This window comes from Vombatus ursinus, unplaced genomic scaffold, assembly GCF_900497805.2.
Source record: "Vombatus ursinus unplaced genomic scaffold, bare-nosed wombat genome assembly UNPS02014811.1, whole genome shotgun sequence".
Classification (NCBI taxonomy): Eukaryota; Metazoa; Chordata; class Mammalia; order Diprotodontia; family Vombatidae; genus Vombatus; species Vombatus ursinus.
This window is the reverse complement of record NW_020954589.1, coordinates 9,419,878-9,427,686: the sequence shown is the minus strand read 5'-3', so window position 1 is coordinate 9,427,686 and position 7,809 is coordinate 9,419,878. Positions and strand designations below refer to the sequence as shown.

The 7,809-nt window shown below is 40.2% G+C and overlaps 1 protein-coding gene across 1 annotated transcript in view; it reads left to right on the top strand.

Annotated features, from left to right (window-relative positions):
* The first annotated feature begins 6,260 nt into the window (after positions 1-6,260).
* Positions 6,261-7,809, top strand: part of IP6K3 (inositol hexakisphosphate kinase 3) — a 35,416-nt gene continuing 33,867 nt past the window's right edge. Inside the window, exon 1 of the mRNA XM_027876549.1 lies at positions 6,261-6,361. The gene's annotated coding sequence lies outside the window, so the exon portion shown is untranslated. The remainder of the gene's footprint in view (positions 6,362-7,809) is intronic.

The window sequence follows — 7,809 nt, the reverse complement described above, 5'->3', positions numbered from 1 at the left end:
CCCTTGCCACAGCGCCCAACCTGGTAGCTGCCAACATCAGACAGTCCCTCACAGACGGTTCATAGTGGGAATAAGGGCTGGTGAATAGAAAGACTTTAATTGCTTAGAAAGCCCTGAGAACTGCCTGTCACAAGTGACCAGCCCTTGAAAGTGGAACTGGAAGAGAGAGAGCCAGGTGGCTGTGGTATCCTGAGGATACCAAGTCTAGGACTATGGGCTTACTGTAAATCCTCAATTCAAAAACATAGTCATCCTCCCAACCTCCTTCTATCAGACCTGAAATGTTCAGGGAGAGATAGATGTCACTAATAATGCTCTACTCTGCAGCGGGTGGAACAGGGGCCTTTAAACAGCAAGTCAAATACACAATAATCTATGTGGGCTGGATTCTCTTCAGATAAACAAGTGGTGGGCACTAAAATGAGTGGCTCCAATGCCAGGTTGAATCCATCCAGAACTAGATAGATATCATTGACAAATGGAAAATCTGAGGGAAAATGGCAATTGGGCCAAGCTACTAATGAGAAAAAACATGAAGCAAGGTCATTTTGGGAGCAATGAATTGTCCCCAAGCATCCCTTTCATCAAGTAATACCCCTGCTCAAAAACCTTCAATGACTCTTCCTTCTTTATAGAATAAAGTAGAAACTTCTCAGCCTAGCATTCAAAGTCCTCCACAATCTTGTTCCAATTTTCTTTTTCTGCCTTATCTCCTACTGCTTGCTGTACGTGCATCTTCCACTTTGGTTAATCTAGTTTCCTCCTTGTTTCCTGCATACACTATAATTACATTTTACCAAACCGTCCCAGTTCTTGTTATTCCTTTGAGCTCCCACAGCATAACAGTCACAATATCAGCCCTGTCAATTCAGGACGATGATATCTTGCCTCATTCTCTAATTGTTTCATGAATACCCCCAATCAGATACTTAGTTTAACTTCTCAGGGTCAGAAAATATTGCCCCTACTTCTCTGTATTCTCCACCACATCTAGCACAGGACTGGGCCCATAACAGATACTTAAATATCTGTTGGTATTTACATGATTTTTTATCTGATATTTATCTTTAGAACTGATTCACTGACTGATTCATTGATTAGCTAGAGTGAAGGGGAAATAAGCTTCAGCTGGAGGAAAGGGAGAATTAGGAGCTTCTAAGAGTCAAAGCTCTTGTGGCAGGCAGGGGACATTACTATGTGTTTTAGTTGAAAAGGAACTGGACTTAGAGCTAGGAGATATGAGTTTGAGTCTCAGCTCTGATGTTCAGTATTTGTGGTGCAGTGGCAGATCCCTTCCTCAGAGGCTTAATTCTTTCAACTATAAAATGGGACCAATAACTTCCTGCACAGAGTAAGTTGTCAGAATTTTTTTTCAGTTTAAATTTATATATTTCTACATTAAAGTCATTTCTAGAGATATCACAAATCACACACAATTTTATGTATAGCTTATTGTTCAATTGTGTCTGACTCTGTGACCCCATTTGAGGTTTTCTTGACAAAGATATTGGAGTGGTTTGCCATTTCCTTCTCCAGCTCATTCTACAAATGAGGAACTGAGGCAAACAGGGCTAAGTGACTTGCCCAGGGTCACACAGTTAGTAAGTATCTGGAGTTGGATTTGAACTCACAACTTTCTGCCTCCAGGCCTGGCATTCTATACACTACACCACCTAGCTGTGTTCCCCTGCCCCTTGGTTTTTTGTTGTTTTTTTTTCCCTTGTTTCCAATATTATCTTTATTGAGCAAGAACTGCTAGGACATTTTAACTCAATCCATAAAAGGTTGCAAACTGTTTGTGTCAGAGGTTCTCCAGTGAATGAAAGCCCATCTTAATTGCACCAATGAGGTAAACATAATTATTTATAAGTAGCTTTCTTAAATCTAAGAGTTCTGTTTCATTATCATTATTATCATGAGTAGTAGTATTAGTATTATTTTTGGCTCAGTTGAATCTTTGCATAATACATCTCAAGACATCTCTCCAGTATGTCCTCCCACCCCTTCCAACAGCTCAGGAAATGGGAAAATGAAAAAAGTTACTAGGTACATTGCACATCATGCATTGTTAATTCCCCAAAGACTATGAAGGAAGCACACCATGAGTTTCCATGAAAGTCCCTTTACACAAAGTAAAATACAGTGTCTGGACCCTTCGTGGGAGAACCTGTTCTGCTCAGAAGCCATCAATCACATATATTTTGAAGTCTGGCTTAACCTTTTTGCACCTGACTTGATTCTCTTAATCACTCTGGGTGACTTCTTTGACTATAGTGTGAGAATGGACACTAGCTTCTCCTTGAAGTTTTCTTCATGCTCTTCCACCTTCTGGGTCACGGTGACAGATTTGGTGATATATTTGGTAGCCCCCATCCCCACCCTCACTGGTGATTTTCTCTGTCTTTTTGGTCACCACAACTTTATTTTCACTCTTGTCTCCCTTTTTTTTTTTTCCTCTGTTGGGCTCAAGGAATAAAATCAGGAATTCTAATAGTACCTCTCACAAAGGTTAAGTTGTCACCTTGTTGGGTTGACCTTAAACATAAGCCATACCCAGGCTTTATTTTAGGGATTTTCCCTGGACCTCCAGGGTGAGAGCATAATGAGCCACAGAGATCACAAGAAGTCTGACTCTCATTTTGGGGGGTTAGCCCTCCTCCAGGATGAATCCAGTGTTCCTTAAAACCAAAGCAAAAGTCCCTTTGCTTGGAGGGGACCTGGGTTACAGGTGACAGACAAAAAGCAGAAATTCCTGAAATCAGTTCCTAAAGGGAGGTTGTGGGCTCTAGACATTCTTCAAATTCAATCTATCCAGAGAAAATTAGATGCAACCCTGCCTAAAGGCAGGTTATGGAACGTCCATCTAACCAACCTAAGAGATTCTGTTTAATGATTATTAATACATATTCCAGTTGAAGATAGAATTCTGACTTCCTTTGTAGCCTTGCAAAAATTCATTAACCTCTAACCTGCAGAACAACAGGGAAAACAATTTCATCATATCAATAACAAAAATAACAAAAATCATATGATTATATAAATAGATGCAGAAAAGGCCTTTGACAAATTGCAAAATCCATTCCTATTAAAAACACTAGAAGGCATAGGAATAAATAGAGCCTTTCTTGAAATAGTAAGTAGTATCTATCTAAAACCAAGAGCAAGCATTATATGTACCAGGGACAAACTTGAAGCCTTCCCAATAAAATCAGGGGTGAAGCAAGGATGCCTGTTATCACCATTATTATTCAATAGTGTATTAGAAAATTTAGCTATAGTAATAAAAAAAAGAAATTGAAGGAATTAAAATAGGTAATGAAAAAACAAAACTATCATTCTTTGCAGATGATACTATGGTATACTTAGAGAACCTTAGAGACTCAATGAAAAAACTAGTTGAGACCATTAACAACTTCAGCAAAGTTGCAGGATATAAATTAAACCTACATAAATCATCAGCATTTCTATATACTACCAACAAAATCCAGCAGCAAGAGATAGAAAGAGAAATCCCATTTAAAATAACTGCAGGCAATATAAACTACCTGGGAGTCTATCTGCCAAGACAAACCCAAGGATTATAGAAACACAATTATAAAATACTTTTCACACCAATTATAAAACACTTTTCACACCAATAAAGACAGATCTAAACAACCAGAGAAATATTCATTGCTCGTGGGTAGTCTGAGTCAATATAATAAAAATGACAATTCTACCTAAGTTAATTTGCTTATTCAGAGCCATACTAATCAAACTACCAAAGAATCATTTTACAGAACTAGAAAAAAAAATAATAAAATTCATCCAAAAGAATAAAAGGTCAAATATATCAAGGGAATCAATGAAAAAAAAATGTTAAGAAGAAGGCAGCCTAGCTGTACCAGATTTCAAACTATCTTACAAAGTAATAATCATCAAAACAATCTGGTATTTGCTATGAAATAGAGAGACAGATCAGTGGAATAGACTATGTACATAATACACAGTAGTAAATGACCATAGAAATCTAGTGTTTGGTAAACCCAAACATCTAAGGTTTTGGGGAAAGAACTTGACAGTTCATACAAATTGCTAGGAAAATTGGAAAGCAATTTGGCAGAAACTAGGTATTGGCCAACATCTCACACCGTATTCCAAGGTAAGGTCAAAACGGATAAATGATTTAGACATAAAGGGTGATATCATAAGGAAATCAGGGAAGGATGGAAACATGTATCCGTCAGTTCTATGGATAAGGGAAGAGTTTATGACCGAACAAAAGAGAGAGAGGATCACAAGATGTAAAATGGATAATTTTGATTACATGAAATTTAAAGCTTTCACACAAATAAAACTAGTGCAGCCAAAATTATAAGGAGAACAGAAAACTGAGAGGAAAAGATTTAGTGAGTTTCTCTGATAAATAAAGAACTGAGCCAAATTTATAAAAATAAGAGCTATTCCCCAGTTGATAAATGGTCAAAGGATAGAAACAGGCAGTTTTCAGAAGAAGAAATTAAAGCTATCATTAGTCATATGAAAAAATGCCCTAAATCACCACTGATTAGAAAATTGCACATTAAAACAACTCTGAGATACCACTTCACGCCTATCAGAATGACTAACATGACAAAAAAAAGAAAAAAGAAAGAAAATGACAAATGCTGGAGAAGATGTGGAAAAATTGGGATACTAATGCATTATGGAGTTGTGAACTGGTCCAACCATTCAAAGAATAATTTGGAACTATGCCCAAATGGCTATAAAACTGTGTATAACCTTTGATACCACTACTAGATCTGTATCCCAAAGAGATCAAAGAAAAATTAAAAGAACCTATTTGTACAAAAATATTTACAGCAGTTTTTTTTTATGGTAGCAAAGAATTGGAAATTGAGGGGATGACCATCAATTGGGGAAATGGCTAAACAAGTTGTATGTGATTGTGATGGAATACTATTGTGCTTTAAGAAATGATGAGGATGGGGGCAGCTAGGTGGCGAAGTGGACAGAGCACCAGCCTATCTGGCTGGAGTCAGAAGGACCTGCGTTCAAATTAGGTTTCAGACCAAACACTTGACACTTACTAGCTGTGTGACTCTGGGCAAGTCACTTAACCCCAATTGCCTCACCCCCCCCCAAAAAAAAAGGAAAAGAAAAAGAAAAGAAATTATGAGGATAACTTCAGAAAAAAACTGGAAAAACTTACATCAACTCAGGTAAAGTGAAGTGAGCAGAACCAGGAGGACGTTGTACGCCGTAAAAGCGATATTGTAAGTATGATCAACTGTGAAAGAATTAGCTACTCTGATCAAGCCAGGGATCCAAGACAATTCCAAAGGACCCATGATGAAAAATGCTATCCACCTCCAGAGAACTGATGAACTTGGAATACAGATTGAAGCATACTTTTTTTTTACCTTATTTTTCTGGGCAGTTTTTTAATCTATTTTCTCTTACAACATGGCTAACATGGAAATGTTTTTTGTATGACTTCACATGTATAATTGATATCAAATTGCTTGCCTTCTTGAGGAGGGGTGAGGGGCTAAAGGGAAGGAGAGAATTTGGAACTCAAAAATTTTTTAAATGATTGTTAACATTTTTTACTTGTAACTGGGGAAATGTTAATGAAATAAATATATTTTAATTTTTTTTAAAAAAGAGAACAATCCCATCCTTGTTTCTAAGGGTAGGGAATTATCAAGCTCTCCTCAGGAAGCATGCTAGGCCCTCAAGGAAAGAGAGAGACTAAGAAATCCCATGCTTTCTGCTGCCACAGCGAGGCTGGTCCCACCTTCTCTCCATAGCAAAATGGCAGTGCTGAGCCTCTTCCAATTAGCTATGCACGTGTCTCTCTTCTTCTTTGACCTCCTCCACTACTTCCCTTTCTCCTCTCATCTCTTTTTCTCCCCCCCTTCTCATCTTCACCCTCATCTTTCTTTTCTCTTTCTCTTCTTTCTTCTCGCTTTCTCCCTCTTCCTCTCAGCTGCTTCTTCCTCATTTTTTCCCTTTTAATTTTCTTCCTTTACCCTAACCTAGTCTTCCTTTTTCCCCTTTCACTCCTTTCCCTTCCCCCTCTTCTATCCTTCACCCTTACCCAATCCTCTCCACCCATCCACCCCCACCCTATGGTGGCCCCACAGCTGACAGCTGAGCATACCCCAGGCTTGCCAACTATTCTGCTGAAGGTCAGGTGACACTCCCTTCCCCCAACCCCACTGGCTGCCTGACCCACCAGGATTTTCCACTCCAGCAACACAGCAGAGCAGAAGCCAGGCTGTGCAGAGCACAAAATCCAGCTCAAGCAAGGCACCAAGAAAGAGAGCTTCCTCAAGGGGTCCAGAGACTTCTCTTCCCATTCTCAGATCTGCACCTGGTGAGTGCTGCCCAGGAAACTGGGCATCTTTGGCAGGTAGACAGGGTGGGAGACAGTACGAGAGGCACTAAGTTGATTGGGGTTACCCAAGACAATAGAGAGGAGACACTCTACTCCCAGGAGCTTGGCCCACCGTACCCCATCCCTACCGCTATCGTCTGCAAGAGGAGAGGCCTGTGTCACTCTCAGCTGCTGATAATTCAGTACTGAGTAGAAGGGAGCATGGCATTTGTGAGATGTTAAGGAAGGTCAGTCAGAGAAAAAGAAGTATGTGTTCAAACTCTCCCTGTACCCTTAAACTATTACCCCAACCCATTATCATGGCTAGGATATTGTAGCTGTGGTGGCTAGGGAGACATAAGTAAGGAAAAGAGAGGAGGACAGAGGGGATAAATAGATGAGGGGAGAGGAGTAATGAAAATCTGAGAAAGAAGGTGAAGTGCAGAATCCTTTCCCAGCTGACTACTACAAAAGCACTTGGGATAGGAAAAAAAGAAGATAGAAGGGGAAAAACCTCCCTAGACTAAGTCTAATTCTAAATGATTCACTGTGGGTCTGTATTTAACACTTAATAAAGAGTAGCCACGACCAGCCCAGGCTCAGTCAGGAAAGACAGTGGTGCTGACCAAAACAGCATGTTCAAGATAGCTGCCCCATGGACCAGCTCCATGCCAGGGGAAGCAGGAGATACCCCAGGGAATCATCCAGAAAGGAGAGGCTAAAGGAACAGCATGTCCTGTCCCAAGCAGCCCTCCTGCTGTGTGGAACAGTCCAGATGACATCACTGGCTGGGTCTGGGTCTAGAGGATTCCAGATTTTCTGAAAATCTGTTCACAGAGAAAAGGAAGACAGATTCCTAAATGTTTTGACAATCCTGGGGTTACTATCCAGTTAGGCCCTGTGGATACAGGGAACTACAAATTGGGATCAGTGGGAGCTCTCTACTACCAAAAAGCCCAAACGCTAGCCCCTGGCTACCTGGGAATGAGAGAGCCTTTGGGGACTGGATCCCCCTCCATTCCCTATGAAGGCAAGGCTCCCAACATGGTTGATTTAGCTCTTTAAGTCTTACATGGTTTGACAGAGGCCACAAGCACCTAGACCCTCCCCTCAACTTTATGAAATCTCCAGGTGAACATGTAACAAACCTACTCTGTTCAGAAATGTATTTGTTTCATACAGAACATTAAGGACCCAACACTCTCATTTTACAGATGAGAAAACTGAGGTGCAGAGAAGGGAAGTGATTCTTCCAAGATGCTACAGCTAGGAGGCAGCAGAATAAAATTAGGTCCCTGACTCTAAAATGTCAATACCTCCTACTTCAAAAGTAACTCCTTAGGGAAAGATTAGGATCCTTATCACAGACCAATCCCTTTGTTGAATGGAATACATAAGCCTTGGTGGAAGTACAGGTTCTGCCTGCTCAATCCATCACACTTAATGGA